General features: G+C 36.5%; 1 pseudogene; it reads right to left on the bottom strand.

Annotated features, from left to right (window-relative positions):
- Positions 1-12,521: 12,521 nt before the first annotated feature.
- LOC111158538 lies at positions 12,522-18,540 on the bottom strand (annotated as a pseudogene).
- Between the last annotated feature and the right edge of the window lie 1,461 nt (positions 18,541-20,001).

Genomic DNA, 20,001 nt, shown 5'->3' with positions numbered 1-20,001 from the left:
TGGGTGGCTCAGTGGGTTAAGGCCTCTGCCTTCGGCTCAGGTCATGATCCCAGGGTCCTGGGATCAAGCCCCGCATCGGGCTCTCTGCTCAGTGGGGAGCCTGCTTCCTCCTCTCTCTCTGCCTGCCTCTCTGCCTACTTGTGATCTCTGTCAAATAAATAAATAAATCTTAAAAAAAAAAATGTCCAGCAACCAAATATGCTGGCATTTACTCAAAGGAGTTGAAAACTTATGTCCCCACAATTTACACAAGGATGCTTATAGCAGCTTTATCATAACTGCCAAAACTTGTAAACAACCAAGACATCCTTCAGTAGGTGAATGGATAAATAAACTATGGTACTTATGGATAATGGAATATCATTAAGCACTAAAAACAAGTAAGCTATTAAGCCCCAGAAACACATAGGGAAATCTTAAATACATATTACTAAGGGAAAGAAGATAATCTGAAATGGCTACATATTATATGATTCCAAGAATATGACATTCTGGAAAAGGCAGAACTATGGAAAAAATAAAAAGACCAGTGGTTGCCAACAGTAGGAGGGGAGAGATGAATTGGAGCACAGAGGATTTTTAGGGCAGTGACAATACTCTGTATAATATTACTACGATTGATGTATGTCATTATATATTTGTCCAAATCCAAATAATGTACAACACTGAGAATGAACCATAATGTCAACTATGGACTTTGGGTGATTACAAAGTATCAATGTAGTTTCATCCTTGGTAAAAAATGTACCAGTCTAGTGAGTGATGTTGATAATGGGAAAGACTATGAATGGGAGGGAATATACTGCAAGTCTCTGTACCTCCCTCTCAATTTTGTTATAAATCTAAAAGTGTTCAATGAAAATTAAGTATTTTAAGAAGGAAATAATAGCATATAAGGATAACTGAAACATTTGTTTTATTTTATTTCTCATACTTAATATATTCAGTAACATCTTTCTATTTAAAAAAAAAAATCTCATTCCGTTCTAATTGTTTAAACCAACAACTGCTTTATTCTCTGTCATTGCTAAAAAACAAAACAAAACCTATAATGAACATATGCATTATCTCTAATAGGAAACATAAAGACAAGGTCACTATGCTTTAGGTAATATCATTTTCATTCAGTTCATTCAAGATATATTAAATGATTTCATGTCCACAATAGCCAAACTATGGAAAGAACCTAGATGTCCATCAACAGATGAATGGATAAAGAAGATGTGGTATATATATACAATGGAATGCTATGCAGCCATCAAAAGACATGAAATCTTGCCATTTGCGATGATGTGGATGGAACTAGAGGATATTATGCTTAGCGAAATAAGTTAATCAGAGAAAGACAACTATTATAGGCTCTCCCTGATATGAGGAAGTAGCGATGCAATGTAGGGGGTTTGGGGGGTAGGAAAAGAATAAATGAAACAAGATGGGATCAGGAGGGAGACAAACCATAACAGACTCTTAATCTCACAGGGTTGCCGGGGGGGAGGGGGGTAGGGAGTGGGTGGTGGGGTTATGGACATTGGGGAGGGTATGTGCTATGGTGAGTGCTGTGAAGTGTGTAAACCTGGTGATTCACAGACCTGTACCCCTGGGGCTAATAATACATTATATGTTTATAAAAAAATAAAAAATATATTTAAAGAAAGAAATGAAATATTGCCATTTGCAGCAATGTGGATTGAACTAAAGGGTACTATGCTGAGCAAAATAGGTCAATCAGAGAAAGACAATTATCATATGATCTCTCTGATATGAGACATTTGAGAGGCAGGGCAGGGGGTTGTGGGGAGTAGGGAAGGAAAAAGTGAAACAAGATGGAATTGGAGGGAGACAAACCATAAGAGACTCCTAATCTCACAAAACAAACTGAGGTTTGCTGGGGGGAGCAATTGGGTGTTAGGGATAGGGTGGCTGGGTTATGGACATTGGGAGAGTATGTGGTATGATGAGTGTTGTGAAATGTGTAAGCCTGATGATTCACAGACTTGTACCCTTGGGGCAAATAATATATTATATGTTAATAAAAATAAAAAATAAAAATAAGATTTCAGACAGAAAATCCTCTATAAGGTCTATTGTCATTTATTTGTATGACTGGTACATGTTGAGAGATTCACTGTTCAATCATTAAAATCCACATTATAAAATATATAGGGATAAACAACCTGAAGGCATTTAGAGTTTAGTTTTCAGTTTTCAAATATTCTTAACTCTATAATCCTTTTACTTGTTCTTCATTTTTATATGAACTTGTGTTCCAAGGAAATCTTGATCTATATGTTATGATTTAATTTTTATTTTTGAAGTAAATAAATAAAACTGCTAAAGTTAAGATCTGACATTACCACAGAAAATGGGAATAGTGTGCTATTTTCTTTGATGGTTATATTTTAAAGAGATGCTTCACAAGTCCCTGAGAAACCCATTCTTTGGGTTGTAAAACTGGCAAGAAGATTTTGTAAAAACGTACATCTCAGAGAAGTAGAGAAAGAATTTATGAGTTTTATAACAAAAATGCTCTAATAGAAAAGGAGGCCAAGACCTAGAATCAGGAAGAAACCTGTCCAAAGTTTAGTCAAGCTGAGGGGAATGTTGAGTCCATTAACTGTGTGCTCTTCCAGTTCCTTCATTTCATTTTATTTTATTTTTTTACTGTTTTTTTAATTTAATTTAATTTTTTGTGTGTGTGTTCCAAAATTCCTTGTCTATGCACCACACCCAGTGCTCCATGCAATAGTTGCCCTCCTTGATACCCACCACCAGGCTTACCCAACCCCCCAACACTCTCCCCTCTAAAACGCTCAGTTTGTTTCTCAGAGTCCACAGTCTCTGATGGTTTGTCTCTGCCTCTGATTTTCCCCAACTCATTTCTCCTCTCTAGTTCATTTTAGTTTGAAAACAATAGTACTCAATGTTGTATGGTGAAAGATGGTAACTATACTTAGCGTGGTGAGCAACACATAGTGTATAGAATTGTTGCTTTACTATGTTGTACACCTGAAACTAATATAGCATTTTATAACATCTCTGCTTCAGATAAAAACAGTCCTCCTCCCTCGAAGGAAGGAAGGAAGGAAGGAAGGAAGGAAAGAAAGAAAGAAAAAAAGGAGGAAGGAAGAAAAGGAGGGAGGGAGGAGGGAAGGAAAATAATACTCACCTAACAGGAAAATCTTCACTGCAATTTTATTATCTTACTCATTGAACTTTCTTAAGATATTGATTATCTTAGGGCTACCTGGGTGGCTCAGTCATTAAGTGTCTGCCTCCGGCTCCATTCATGATCCTGGGGTCCTGGGATTGAGTTCTGCTTCAGGCTCCCTGCTCAGTGGGAAGCCTGCTTCTCCCTCTTCTACTCCCCCTGCTTATGTTTCCTCTCTCACTGTGTCTCTCTGTCAAATACATAAGTAAAATCTTTTGAAAAGATAAAAGATATTATTTATCTTAAATAATGTACTTTGCTTTGTGTCTGACAAAGAGTAAATACTCAATAAGTTGCCATTATTATATAAAGAAACTATTTCATAAGATTTCCCACTTAAACCTTTAAAACCCTTCCTTGGCACAACTAGAACTGCCCAACTTCACCTGAAATCTCTACAGGGCATATAATCACAACCCTTTTATAACCAAGATACTCCATCAAATAAAAGTAACTGACCATATCGTACAAATTAACTGTACCTATTGTACATATTGGCCAAAAGAAAACTAAAAACCATATTAAAGCTATTGTCTGAGTATTTAGGAGTGCATTACAGCAAGTAAGGAAATGATCTCTGATATTGAAAAGGAGATGGATCAGAAAAATGGAGAAGAATAAATACATATGTTAAGTAATACCAAAATAGAGGAATAATTATGCTACACAATAAAAGAATAAAGATACATCTTCCATTAATAAGAGGAAAGACAGGGTGCCTGGGTGGCTCAGTGGGTTAAGCCTCTGCCTTCAGCTCAGGTCATGATCTCAGGGTCCTGGGATTGAGCCCACCATTGGGCTCTCTGCTCAGTGGGGAGCCTGCTTCCCCCTCTCTCTCTGCCTACCTCTCTGCCTACTTGTGACCTCTCTCTCTGTGTCAAATAAATAAATAAAATCTTTAAAAATAAATAAATAAAAATGATAAGAGGAAAGAATCAGTATGCAGCAAAAAAAAAAAAAAAACACAAAAAACGAAAACAAAAAAAACACTGAGAGATTATATTTGGGACAGTTTTTACGGTGCATTTATTATCAAGAAAGATTGTAACAAACCATTTAAGAGTTTAAAGTTTTACTTAAAGTCCAAAAAATTGGATTAAAAAATCCAATATGTATTTTTAATATTAATGTGTCCTTCAAGGGAACTTTTGGATAGCTACGAATCTTTTAAGACACAAAACAGAGTGGGTATTGATAGAATTGAAAGAACAATTTTCACTAAGAAAAGATAAATTACATTCTTGAATCACCAACAGGAAGTCAGATTTAGATAAAACCATGCAAATATTTATTTGATTTTTCACTGGGGGAAAAAACATTAAATAAAATATATTACCCCCACTGGAACACTTGGTAATGCATAAGGAGCTATCCAAAGCACAATAAACAATCGTACTATTAAGGAACTCCAACAATGACTTAAAGGAAAGGGAAAGAAAGGAAAGGGAAGGAGAGGAAAGGAGAGGAGAGGAGAGAAGAGGGAAGGGGAGGGGAGGGAAGAGAAGGGAGAAATAAGATGACAAAATCAATGTGAATTGATTTCTGGCAGTCATGCATTGGTGGGTTTTGTTTTTGTTTTTGTTTTCAAAAGGAGAATGAACTGTGTGGGATTTTTTTTTTTTCAGAGTATGTTTTAACTACTTTTACAGACACTTCAATATTTTCCCAACATCTACAAGGACACCAGTGTGTAAAAGGACTGAATGTTTCATTCCAACCCTTAGTCAAATAATCCTATTGTGCTCAAAAGAAAAGTTGGATAAAACCCATACCCCGTGGGCTTAGAATTTAAATTGTTCTGAGGGGTAACTAGAATTGTTTCAAATCCTTCTGAAAGCCATCAGTCAAGCGTTTGACTGCTTGTCTACCGCTCATTCTAGAGCTCTGAGATCAGTAAATAATGACTGAAAGAAGCAATGAAGTATATGAGAGCATTAGTTTATAGCTCTAAAACAGACTGTAAGGAAGAGCTTTCATGATAACTTAATCAATAGGAAGTATATATAGCAAGCAAAAGGCCTACTATTTTACAGTCAATCAATATCTATGGACTCACCACCTGTATCAGTCACCATTCTGGAATGAAGATACTTGGGAAATCTAACTCAGACTTCTGCTTAATGATATCCAAGTCAGGGTAAACCGAAATGAAGAATATCTTTTTTATTAAGCTATCTTTAGCTTCTACCTTTCTCACTCTAGGGAGTGTATGTAAGTGCCAAACCAACCAGGATCTTCATGTCAGCAGCTCAGGTTATTTTTTCCTTGTGTAAGACTGAACATAGGACATACTTTTACTTTTTATCCCCTTGATCTGGAATAAAAAAAAAATCATATCTCATCTGTTTATACTTAATATTACCACATCTTTCTTCTTTCAGTTATATTATGTAGCCATTACCAATATCTAAGTTCATAAATTCTCTTGAACTGGTTACATCTCAGGGTGAGGACTTTCTGATAACAAGTTGAGCAATAGTCTATTATTTCCTAGGGCTAGCTATCTTAGAGCTATAGCCAAGTGCCACCACTGAATAGTTCCCAATTTATTAAAAAAATCCCTTTTTGATAGCTTTTCTTTTAATATTTACCTATTTCTCTTTTTCCTTAATCTTTAATATTCACCTTGGAATCTATGACATATTGCAAAGGGTTGGTGAGTTCTCTCTCTCTCTCTCAGGAAAGAAATCTTTTCCCATTATTTTCAGGTGGAATTCCCTCTATATCTCACTGGTCTGGGCTGGGTTACATGCTCATCATTAGAACAGTCATTGTCAGGGAAGTATGACATTCCCATAATGGCTCAAAACATGTCCTCTCCACTGCTGGAAAAAGAAACTACCTTCCTAAACACATACCTTCGAAATGCATTACCTGTGCATTCTCTGAACAGATGTGTGTTCTCTGTCAAGAAAGAAGGGCTGGGGAATGACCATTCAATAGGCAATCAAATAGTCACTACCACTAGAACCTCACTAACAATGAAGTATTTTTGAAAGCCTAGGTAGTCCAAAATATTTTTAACACAAGGGCTCTTTCCTTATGTTGGACATTCTCAAGGGTCTCTGCTTTTACTGTTTAGTTCTTGGGTTTTGTATTTCCATTTTCATATGGGCTAAATATTATTTCCAAGTAACTGTCAAAATTGGTGCTTATGAATGGTTACTGTTAAAATCTAATTTTTTCAAGCCTCCCTCCACAGTAATTTGACCATCGCTGGAGTCCCTTTTGCAGTGAATACCCAATATGCAAATTGATGAGTTAACCGCATAGATGACAACCCTCATATGGGAATAGAAAAATTCCAGGAATATTCAGTTCAGGTATGTTTATAATAGCATAAAACACTAAAGAAAGTAGAACCAGAAACTAAAGAAAAATGCCTGTATTTTAAAAACACGAATGAAGGGGCACCTGGGTGGCTCAGTGGGTTAAGCCTCTGCCTTCGGCTCAGGTCATGATCTCAGGGTCCTGGGATCGAGTGCCACATCCAGCTCTCTGCTCAGTGAGGAGCCTGCTTCCTCCTCTCTCTGCCTGCCTCTCTGCCTACTTGTGATCTCTGTCTGTCAAGTAAATAAATAAAATCTTCAAAAAAAAAAAAAAAAAGAATGTGAAATGCTATGAGTCATTGGCAATATAAAATGAAAAAAAGATTTAGTTTCTATTTTCAAAGAATACATAATCTCAGGAACAAAGAAAAGCAAAGCATAAACTATTAATTATAATACACTGTAAAATCTGCTGCATTTGAAATATAAATAAAATGTATGGACACAAAGGAATGGCTAAAAAGGCAGGGAATAATTGGTTAAAAAATAATAGACAAACACAACTTGCTTTGATTTATTTTAATGCTATAGTAAGGTAGAAAAGAAAACAATGTGGGTGGCAAGACATATGATCAGTACAAAAGATAGAGAAAATGATTTGGGATGTAGGGGTGTTTTTTCTTTAAAGAATATAGAGGAACAAATTGTTATAATACAAAAGTGTAATATTAGCCATATCGAGAAGTATAATAAATTGTATATTCACATTTTAAAATGTTTATCACATGCTTACTCTGTACTAGAATTGTGGTAGGTACTAGGTACACAACAGCAGAGACACAGGCCTATCTTCATGGAGGTAACAGTCTAGCAAGGAAGTCACATCCTACCTAAGCAGTAATAGTGAAATCTGATAAGCACTGGTAGAAAGTAAATCAGTTAGGACTCTTTCAGTTGCCAGTCGGAACACACACACACACACCCTGACTTAAACAAACCATCAAAAGTCAATGTATTAGCTCATATAACTGAAAACCTCAGGCATAGGTTTGCCTTCAAGTGATTTTTGATGCAGGATTTTAAATGTTTTCAACCAAAACTGGTTCCTTTGTCTTCATCTTTTGGCTCCCCTTCTCTAGGTTCGCTGCACTATCCAAACTGGCTCTCAACTTTTGGACACAAAATAGTGTAACAACCATGATTTCACATCTTTACAGCAGAAAAAGAGAGCCTCTTCTCCAATAGGTCCCCAAGACCTCTGAGATGCATTCTGATCTTATTAGCTTGGATCATACACTCACTCTGAGACCATGATCACAGCCTGGGAAATGTGATATACAGATTGTCTAGGCCAGTATTTATGGTAACTGTCTCACAAAAACAGCTACCATATTATGTCAGTTTCAGGCAACATATCCACAATTATTTTTGTTAGAGCTACTTTTAGATATTAACATGGCAATGTTGTTATTGAGCATTGCAAAAAAGTATGAATACCATCCTGAATGCTTTCTTCTTTCATAGGTAACACTGATGAATCATAGAAACTTATTGACAACTAATGTCTTTTCCCATTTCTCTCCTTTGAATCTCAAACCACAAGAATCTAAAGGAAGCATTCTACTATCAAAATATTATAATCCAAAAATCGAGTTCTTCGTTAAAGCACATTAACAGTCAACATAAACTACTATATAATTTTTATATATGATACATAACTATTTTGAATTTGTTATATTTTCTAGTAGTAAAAATTTTTAGAACGTTATGCTTGTCATGTAACTAGACAAGTGTGAAAGCCATCATGTAACCCAAAAACATGACATTTATTTTTTAAAATATAAATAAAAATTCCTCCTTTCTGAGAAGAGGGAAATGGTGGTTCCAAGGAAGACTAAAAGGTTAGATCTCACAGAAAAGAGAAACCTGGCAGTGTCCTAAGTTTCAAATCATTTAAACATCCCATTACATATGATCAGCCCCAGATGATCTAATATGTATTGAATATCAAAAGATAGCTATAGAATAGATCTTGAAATTTCCTATGGTCACAGATTTTTCCAAAAATTTCTGTTATATTTGGGGAGAGGGAAAAAATGAAGATAAGGAGAAAAGGAAGAAATTTCTATAAAATAAGAAGGAATAATGTCAGCTCTAAGCACCTTATGTCAAACACCTTGACACATGTACTTATTCTTACAAGGTAGCAGTTTATAGACTTTTACGTCATCAAATCACCTGGGAAATTTCTTTAAAATACAGATTCTGGGGCGCCTGGGTGGCTCAGTGGGTTAAGCCTCTGCCTTCAGCTCAGGTCATGATCTCAGGGTTCTGGGATCGAGCCCCACATCCGGCTCTCTGCTCAGCAGGGAGCCTGCTTCCCCCTCTCTCTGCCTCTCTGCCTACTTGTGATCTCTCTCTCTCTGTCAAATAAATAAATAAAATCTTTAAAAAATAAATAAATAAATAAATAAATAAATAAATAAAATAAAATACAGATTCTGAGAACTATTCTCAGACATTCTGCTTCCAGAATGGTGTTCTGAATGGTGCCTAAGTTCCTACTTTTTTAGTAAGCACCTTGGGTGATTTGGTGCTTACAGTCCAACAAACACACTAAGAGAAAATCAATTTATATATAAATCAAAAGCTGCTATATCTAATGAAAAAAAATCTTGGAAACTACCACGTATTATAAGACTAGAGAATACTCTCAATAATATCCCTTATTTATGAGTAAATCCCACTAGCTCTATCAGTTCTGCTTTATAAATGCAGGTGTACATAACAGAGACAACATGGATGAGACCAGTTCTTAGAGGCATACAGACAGTAGAATTTAAGAGGGTCATGTTCCCTGAGAACAAATACTGACATCATGGAGATATGTGGCATTTTTGAAGTGAAGACGGTAAGCAGAGCTGTGTAAAATGAAGGACTCCAATCCAGAAGGTTATTTAGAGGTTATTTGCAGAAATTGCTGGGACTGGCATCAGATCAGCACTATATGCTCTATCTGTAAGCATTTTAGCAAACTTGACTAACAAAGCTTGAGTTCTGGTTGATTTCCAAAATGATTCCTGGAATGTTGGAATACCTCATCTGTAGAAGCAGTGACTAGTAGGGAATTGTGGTCATCCACATCTCCCCATACGGATCCAATTTCTGATTCATTGGTTTACATCATGTAATGTGATCAGAGAAGAGCACAAAGTATAATAAGCAGTCAAACTACTGTTCTTGCAAATACCTGTTCATTTTCAAATCCACCAGTAATCCAAGGACTCTGCAGTGGCTTTATACTCTCCATTAATTTTTCTACCCAATGTATCCCATAAAGTTGATTTCTGCTAAATTTGCAGAAATTTCCTGTACTGTGTATTTTCACAAAGTCCCAAAATCCACTGAAGATCTAAAAGTTGTCATCTATGAAACTTATAACCTTATAAATCTGGCCTTATCAACATACCCAAAAGACAGTTTTTGCAATAATTCAGATGCTCAGAAAAAATGCTTCATATTGCAATGACCCATATGGGGTATGTGTGTGTGTGTGTGTGTGTGTGTGTGTGTGTCTGTGTTTGTCTGTGTATTATTTGTGTATATAGGCAACAGTATAATATTTCAAGCAAAAAATGCATATTTATCTTTAATGGAAAACTATCTCTTTTCTTTTTAACCAATGTTAATTAATTTTAGGAGAGGGAAGAAGATTAAAATCAGTGCAGTATTGTGATTAAAAATACAGATTTTGAGTTGAATTTTAATCCCCAACCTTGACATGACTTTTGAGATTTGGGATAAGTCTCTTAACTCTCTAAGAATCAGTATGCTTAGATGTACACAAAAATACCTACCTTCCAGGACTGTTGAGAGTATTAGAAGATAAAATTTGTGTGTCAAACACTTACACAGTGACTATAACATAGCATGTAATTATAATGATGATTTTGATCAAATATTTACCTTAAAGAAACCAATTAGGAAGACAAAGACACATTCTTTCATTAGTTTCTCATGTATCTTAGAAGAATGACTTAAATGTCTTCAGAAAACATTTGAATATGTGTTAAATGACTTGAAACAATCCTGAACTTCTTGTACTTCGCAAAATACGAAAACCAGAGTAGGCAGAGGACAACTCTTTACCTACCTATATCTATAATTCATGGTGAAGATGTTGATTCTAAAACAGTTAGCTACATTATGTTGAAAACCAAAGCATGCAACATTTCTACTCATTTCCACTTCCATTTCTATTTCTATGCAGCCCAGATTACTATGTTTGTTAGAAGAACCATAAGGCAACTGAAAACTAAATTTACCTATAAAAGGGCGACCAGAATACTTATGATCCTAGAAACCCTATATTCTTGAGAATACTAATTGTCCTCCAAAAATTATTCTGTTCTTCACCCACAGAACACCTGGTTTTTAAGTGGGCATTTGACAACCCAAAATAAAAACTCCTTTGTAGGAGTAGATTTGACCAAGTGATCTGGTTCTTCAAGTCAATAAGGTAAAAGCACAAGTTTATTGAGGCAACTTTTGAAAACTTTCCTTAAAAGGTAACTGGCACGTGAGGTCTCCTTTCTCCTCTGTCCTCTCTCAACATGCTGGCTAATGGGGGAAGAAGCTGTTGTGGACTAGGAGGTGACCTTGGAAATAGAGGCTATCACAGAAAAACAATAAGCTAGAAAACGCCTTGAGTCCTAAATGTTTTATAAAACAAAACTACCATAACATGCCTGATCTAACTTTTGTGTGAGAGAAAACTCATTTTCTAACTTTTTAAAACTACCATTATTTTTTTTAAAAGATTTTATTTATTTATTTGACAGACAGAGATCACAAGTAGGCAGAGAGGCAGGCAGAGAGAGAGAGAAGGGGAAGCAGGCTCCCCGCTGCCCAGAGAGCCCCGATGTGGGGCTCGATCCCAGGCCTGGGATCATGACCTGAGTTGAAGGCAGAGGCTTTAACCCACTGAGCCACCCAGGCGCCCCAAAACTACCATTATTTTTATATCCACTATTGAATCTTACCATAACTGCGTCGAATGAAGAAACATTTTAGCAGAATGAGGTTAACCTAGTGTCACAGAAGATGAATTAAAATCCATGGTACTCTACTGGGTATTTACCCCAAAGATACAGATGTAGTGAAAAGAAGGGCCATCTGTACCCCAATGTTTATAGCAGCAATGGCCACGGTCGCCAAACTGTGGAAAGAACCAAGATGCCCTTCAACAGACGAATGAATAAGGAAGATGTGGTCTATATACACTATGGAGTATTATGCCTCCATCAGAAAGGATGAATACCCAACTTTTGTAACAACATGGACGGGACTGAAGAGATTATGCTGAGCGAAATAAGTCAAGCAGAGAGAGTCAAGTATCATATGGTTTCACTTATTTGTGGAACATAACAAATAACATGGAGGACATAGGGAGATGGAGAGGAGATGGGAGTCGAGGAAAATTGGAAGGGAAGGTGAACCATGAGAGACTATGGACTCTGAAATACAACCTGAGGGTTTTGAATGGGAGGGGTGTGAGAGGTTGGGGGAGCCAGGTAGAGGGTATTAAGGAGGGCACGTATTGCAGGAACATTGGGTGTGGTGCAAAAACAATGAATTCTGTTATGCTGAAAAGAAATTTTTTTAAAAAAATGCAAAAAAAATAAATCCATGCTCCTGAAATGCCTACACTTTATAACCAGCAGCTGCATGGAAGTATGCATCACCCTGTTTGCATGCAGCACAGAAAAAAATACGTTTCTAGTTGCAACATCCAAATTATGTGTATAATAACTGTATCTGTTTGTAAGTTGTTTTTTTGTTTTGTTTTGTTTTGTTTTGTTTTTTGGGGGGTTTTTGGTTTTTTGGGGGGTACAGTATACTTTATTGATGGTACATGACAAGGTAGGGCTCCCCAAGCCCCTCCCCCTTCTTCAGGGGGTCTGGGATGGAAATAGTGGAGGATGGGGGATTCTCAGTGTTTCGGGGGATAAGTTGGGGCAGGAATTCCCCAGCAGCTCAGGGCCTCTCTCTTCCTCTTGCTCTGGCTGGGGCTGGTGGTTCAGGGGGCTCTTACTCCTTGGAGGCCATGTGGACCATAAGGTCCACCACCCTGTTGCTGTAGCCAAATTCATTGTCATACCAGGAAATGAGCTTGACAAAATGGTCATTGAGAGCAATGCCAGCCCCAGCATCGAAGGTAGAGGAGTGGGTGTCACTGTTGAAGTTGCAGGAGACAACCTGGTCCTCAGTGTACCCCAGGATGCCCTAAGGGGGCCCTCTGATGCCTGCTTCACCACCTTCTTGATGTCACCATATTTGGCAGCTTTCTCCAGGAGGCAGGTCAGATCCACAACAGACACGTTGGGGGTGGGGACATGGAAGGCCATGCCAGTGAGCTTCCCATTCAGCTCAGGGATGACCCTGCATACAGCCTTGGCCGCACCAGTGGAAGCAGGGATGATGTTCTGGGCAGCCCCTCGGCCGTCACGCCACAGCTTCCCAGAGGGGCCGTCCACAGTCTTCTGGGTGGCAGTGATGGCATGGATGGTGGTCATGAGTCCCTCCACAATGCCAAAGTTGTCATGGATGACCTTGACCAGAGGAGTCAAGCAGTTGGTGGTACAGGAGGCATTGCTGAGAATCTTGAGGAAGTTGTCATACTTCTCATGGTTCACACCCATCACGAACATGGGGGCGTCAGCAGAAGGAGCAGAGATGATGACCCTCTTGGCCCCACCCTTCAAGTGAGCCCCAGCCTTCTCCACAGTGGTGAAGACCCCAGTGGACTCCACAACATACTTGGCACCAGCATCGCCCCATTTGATGTTGGTGGGATCTCGCTCCTGGAAGATGGAGAAATTATCCTCAGGACATCATTTATCTCCATAATTCTGAAACAGAGATGCTCCTCCACTATTATAATCAATCCAATAAAAGCAGAACCCATCACAATCTTCACTTTTCTAATTTTGAATTTCTGTGAATACAGACTTCTCTATCACTTCAATCTGGCTAACTGGTTCTCAATTCTTCCTAAAGAAAACCCATGATTTTTCCCTCTTCTAAACACTTCAAATATCACCAACATTTTTCTTTCAGATATTGTTTTTAATTTAAAAAAAAAACTGTAATTTTCTAGACTTTAAAGACATCCACTCAACTTTTATTCTTCTCAACTAAAGAAGCATAATGTTTTAGTCTGTCACTGACATTTTTACCCCACTTGATTCTTTTTTTAATATATTTATTTACTGATTTGAGAGAGAGAAAATGTGGGGAGAAGCAAAGGGAGAGAGTCTCCCCCAGACTGGAGTACAGAGCCCAACACAGGGCTCAATCTCAGGACCCTGAGATCATGACCCAAACTGAAATCAAGCATCGGAGGCTTAACTGAGCCACCCAGGCACCCCCTCCCATTTGATTCTTTTACCGTTCTTCCTTGGCACTTTCAGCATTATGTTATAAATTTCCTGAGTATAACAGTTTTCCAGCGAAAAATGAAGAAACAAAAGAACTCAGGATATGAGAGAAACAAATTGTTGAACCAAATCTTCATGCTTATTGTAAAACATCTTTCCTACAGATAATTATATATCCCTAAGATGAAAGAAAACTTCAAAATAAGCATTCCTTCCCCTCCTCTTCACTGTTACTGTGCTGAAGCAATGAGAAAATAAATTGAATCATACCTCTTTCTCTGTTTCCCCTTCATTACCAGGACAAGGGACTGGAGGATTTTCAATGGAAAGTAGAATAGTGTAACATACTTTGTTAGGGCCTCATACTACCACAAGCACAATCCAAGCACTTTTCCACTTGCTAGCTCTGTAACCTTGGGAAAGTGATTTAACTTTTTTCTGCCTCAGTTTCCTTACCTAAAAACTGGGATAAAAATCATAACTTTGAATTGGGTTATTATGAAGATTAAATGAGATAATTCCTATAAAATAATTGCCATGGCATCTATCACATATTAAGCACACAGTAAACAGATCTCCTTACAACAATAATGATTCTGTCCTCCTATAATCACGTCATGGTGGCAAATGTGAATGACACCGATAGAGCATTGGGACACTAACTCAAAAACATAGTGCTCTTCATGCACTACAGAAATAATCTACAAAATCTACACCAAAAAATCTACACATCAAAACCTATACAAAATCTACTAAATGTACACATTTGAAATTTTAACTTAAAAAATATATACTGCAATATATATTATATGAATCCCTCAAGTGTAGAATGTAGCACTTCCATTTTGACTGTCTTACATTTCAAAGAATTATCACATCAGTATCTTTAGCACCAGAATGTAGCAGAAATGTAACAGAGCCTGTCTTGTAGAGCTTACCTAATGTTAATATCACAGACATATTTGCCTGCTTTATAACATCAAACATACTATTAAGACAATATAAGACTAGGAGATAAATTGTAGAATGGGTTCCAAATGTTTTACAGAGGGGGGGAAAGATAAAAGAGAACTCAAGTTGTGAAGAAAGATTCTATGAAATATGTTGGAATTAGACTAGGCTTTAAAGAATCTTGACTAACTCTTAGCTATTTCATTAAACCAAAAATGTCCCCTTAAAATGGACCTGTTTTTGTTTCTCTTGCGTAGTTTTATTCATTGAAGAAATTTCTGAGCATATTCATGTATTGAGGATTGTAGAAGTCACTGGGAATACAAAAATAAACCTAGCAGACGCCTCTCAAAGATAAAGCCTACAGGATTTCCTGCTCCTGGTGTTGGTGAAGCGGCTTGCTGCAGAGCAAAATTCCTACAGGATTAATCTGAGATAAATAGAATAGTTGGGGAAAGAAAAAAAGCGTTTGAAGATAGAATAATTTGAGTATCCAAGATTCTGGAGAGCAGGGAGGTAAATATTGTAGTGTTTTTCCCTTCAAGATATTTGTTAGGCTACAAGAAGGGCAGGAGAAAGAGGCAAAGCAGAAATATTGGCCAAATGCTAAAAACCTGAATTGAGTATTGAACGGTCTAATGACAGTAAGGAGATAAAAACTGAAGTTCAGAGGCTGGCAAATCTGACAGCCCCTGATAAAAGGCCCAGACTTCCAAAAGGACTCTGAAAGGGCCAGACTTTAGAATTAAGGGCAAAGCTCTCATAAAAATCCAGTGTTGACCAGTTCAATTCAAGACCAGGTAAAGGTCATCTGTTCCTGCTCTAAGTGCAGAGTAAATTAATATTAAATTCTCTCTGGAGAAAGACAACATCAAGTAGAACTTCATAAATTTATCTCTATGATTTTTCATATAGGCTACCTGACATTTAATTTTTTGTAATTATTAAGCATGCAAGAAGAGAGAGTGAGATGCCCAGAAAACAAGAAAAAAGTTAAAAAAAAAAAAAAAAAGAGAAACAGATTCAAGATGATGCAAACTTCAGGGTTCTCACACTATAACTGTTCTTCAAAATAACTGTGATTAATGATTTCAGAAAATAGATGGGAAAATGGAGAAACTGACCGGAAACCGAAACCAATCAAAAATTCTAAACTGAAAAAAACAATTACCAAAATTAAGAAATTTATAGACATTAAACAGGAGATAAGAGAATTAGAATTGGAAGTTAGTTCAATTTAAAACATTCAGACTAAAGAACAGAGAGAGGAAAAGATGAAAAATAAAGGTATATGAAAGATCTATTGGACAAATTACTGAAGACTTAAAAGGAGAGGAGATAGTGAGGCAAAATCTTATATGATGTTGCCTAACAATATTACAAAAACAGACATCAATCCACAAATTTAAGAACCTCCATGAAATCCAAGCAAGATAAACACAAAATAAAACAAACAAAAACATAGCAAAACTGCTGAAAAACAAAAAAAGGAAATTTTTAAAGTAGAGAAATAAAGATGTAAAAGATAAAAGAGTGAAGCTTCTGTAAGCTCATATAGCATTCATGACTTTGAAATACAGAAAGATTTCTTAAGCAGGATGGATACACACAAACAAATTAATCATCTCTTAATCAAAACACATCATTGTGACAAAAGGAAAAATAGAAGAACACATAATCAACAAAGGATTTCATTCCACATAATCTGAGAACACATAAATCAATAAGAAAAAGATAAACCCAGAGAAAACTTGAAGAATCATTAAAAAGGATATGAGGCACATAAAAATTATCATTAAAGATATGAAAAAGCACACAACCACATTAAATTAATATATATATAATTATATATTATATCCATTAATATGGATATTATATATATCCATAATATTATCCATAATATTAATATGGATAATTATGTATTATATGTATTATATTATACATATTATATGTATTACATTATTATATATTACATATTGTTTATATATTATATTATATATGATATATATTATATGTATTAATTATGTATTACATAATTGCATAATTATAATTATGGATAATTATGTATTAATAGATACATAATCGGATAATTATGAATAGATTATGGATAAGTATGTATTAATATCGATAATTATGTATTATCCAAACATAATTTGGATGTTGCAACTAGAAACGTATTTTTTTGTGTGCTGCAAACAGGGCGATGCATTAATTTCTTTTTTTTTTTTTTAAAGATTTTATTTATTTATTTGACAGAGAGAGATCACAGTAGACAGAGGCAGGCAGGGAGAGAGAGAGAGAGGAAAGCAGGCTCCCTGCTGAGCAGAGAGCCTGATGCGGAACCCGATCCCAGGATCCTGAGATCGTGACCTGAGCCGAAGGCAGCGGCTTAACCCACTGAGCCACCCAGGCATCCCAATGCATTAATTTCTAATGAGAGAAATGCAACAAGATATCACTTCACAAGTATGAATAGCTAAAATCAGAAAGGTTGACAATAGTAAGAAATATGTATGACCAAGAGAAACTGGAGTTCTCATATATAGCTTATTGAAGCACAGTCTGACACAACCACTTGGAAAACTTCAGTAATATCCTCTATTATTGTAAAATACACATCCTATGACCCAGAAATTCTACTTTAATTCAATACCTAACAGAAATGCATGTAAATGTTCATTAAAAACTATGCATACATAATCACAGCAGCATTAGTTATAATAGTCAAAACTGGGAATCACCCAAATATCCACTCAGCGTAGAATAAATCAATAATTTTGCTATATACATACAACAGAAGGCTATCTATAATGAAAAATTAAAAACTGCTGCTATTTACAATAAAATGGGTATATCAAATAAACTTAATTTTAAACAAAACCTGTCTCCCCAAAACATTGTACTATATGATTCCATCTCTATAAAGTTCAAAAGACTGGACAGAAAATATTTATGGAGTAGAGGAGAGGGTAGTGACTGTGAAGGGCACAGGAGGAGCTCCTGGGGTACTGAAAATTGTTTTATTTCTTGTCATGAGTAGTAGTAATATGAGTATGTTCACTCTGTGAAAATTTATGGAGTTGTACAATATGATCTGTGTACTTAACTTTAAACAATGATAAATTATATGCCCAGTACCATGTTAGTTAAGGAAATAAATATCTACTTATTTAATTTATGGACTTCATTTGCCATAGACACAGTACATCCAAAAAAAGGGTGACGGGGGTAGATCCTGATACAGGAATAAAATATAAAAACCAATTCAACCTCACAGGTGCAAGAGAGTTGGATAAAGCTTCAGTGTGATGCCTAGAACGGGATCACCACACCCTTGGCACAGCTGCCCATGTGCCATGTTTGCTTTATAATATAACACTTTGCTAACTTTCTAAGACTGTAGACCTAAACACAAAATTCTGTTTCTAAGATAACATCCTGTACCATACGTTGTTTTACCTTGGCAGAGGACCTGGAACAGTCATTGCCTCCATTATTTTAAATGGAGGGTTTTCAGTGCTACATTTATGAGTTTCTCAATTTTTTAGGTGGATAAACCTGGCCAACACCACAACCCTAAATTCTTTCACTAGAACAAGTACCATCCACTACAGACACGTCCTTCATAGAGAAAAATCTGGCTTCTTGATACTTTGGTCTGGCCAACAGACATCCCGCCAGGTTTACAGTGAAAGATCAGGGTTCTCTGACAACAGCATGAGGGTTATTTCCCATCCAGGAATGAGTGAATTCAGACAGGAGTTCACAGGTCTGGCAAGACATCACATGGACGAGGCCAAACCAAACATCGAATGGAAAACTCCACTCAGATGGTATTCCGTGGGTCCAGGCCCCCTGCAGCCAGCCCACATGTGCAACTGACACTACTTAGTAATGAAGCAGCAGCCAAACAGTACTGCACACACTGTACAGAGAAAGTGCCTAAGCCAGGTGGAGGGAAGGATGACAGGACCACTGGGACACTGTCCCAGGTCTAATCAGAAAAACACACTCTGGGTTTTTCCAGAACCTCGTAATGCCAGAGGTATTTTGATCATGGAGTTGAGGAGATATTTTGAGCATAAATGGCTTTTGTGACCCATATGTCTAAATATTTTCCCTTTTATGCTAGGGAAAAAGAAACCTGGGCTCAAAGATCCACAAAGTGAAAAAAAAATGAAATAAAATATTACCTAAAGCACAAATGCATCCTACCACATTCTGCCATCTCCCTTCAACCTTCTTATTCCTCAACTGCAAAGTCAGTAGTTAGGAATAGTGTTGCTATACATTTTGCATAGTGACAAGTATACTTTTCATACCTAAAACTTAAATATTTATTCATATAATTGTTACATCTACTTTTGTTGACTTATTTTAAATAACTTTAAAGGTGCTATATAAGGGGCACCTGGGTGGCTCAGTTGGTTAAGTGACTGCCTTCAGCTCAGGTCATGATCCTGGAGTCCCAGGATCAAGTCCCACATTAGGCTCCCAACTCCACAGGGAGTCTGCTTCTCCCTCTGACCTTCTCCCCTCTCATGCTCTCTCTCTCTCAAATAAATAAATAAAATCTTTAAAAAAAAAAAAAGGTGCTATATAAGCACTTCTTGAAATTGTGTCCCCATTAAGAAAGATTTCATAAAGAGAACAAATGGATTCAACATATCTAAACCTGCACTTGCCCAACATCCCATATTACTTCTCTTCATTGCTATGAATAATTGAGGGTTGTCTTTGTATCTACTTTAAAAGTATGTGACATTTACCCTTTCTATCTGAAACTGGAAAGCATGAAGATGATGTATGTGGCACATGCAAAGCAAAATATTCTCCCCCCAAAAGTAGGAAATCACTTTACTTACAACATATTGTAGCAGACTTCACAGAACAGTTAAAGATGCCAGAAGATTCCTAAATGTGTAAAGAAAAATTAATTTTTTTTAATTCTGTGAACTTCAAAGATTATACACATATATAAAAGTTATATCACATGCACTAATATTTCTATGACTAATGGCAGTTATTAACATCCAATTTCCAAAACATATATATACATTTCCTGACAGATAAATTCTTATAACTAGAACAGCATAGTTTTTCTAAATAAATATAATTCACATTAACTTATGTA

Source organism: Enhydra lutris, unplaced genomic scaffold (assembly GCF_002288905.1).
Source record: "Enhydra lutris kenyoni isolate GAN:26980312 unplaced genomic scaffold, ASM228890v2 scaffoldscaffold60, whole genome shotgun sequence".
Taxonomy (NCBI): domain Eukaryota; kingdom Metazoa; phylum Chordata; class Mammalia; order Carnivora; family Mustelidae; genus Enhydra; species Enhydra lutris.
The sequence above is the reverse complement of the archived record's forward strand: the minus strand, read 5'-3'. Positions and strand labels throughout refer to the sequence as shown.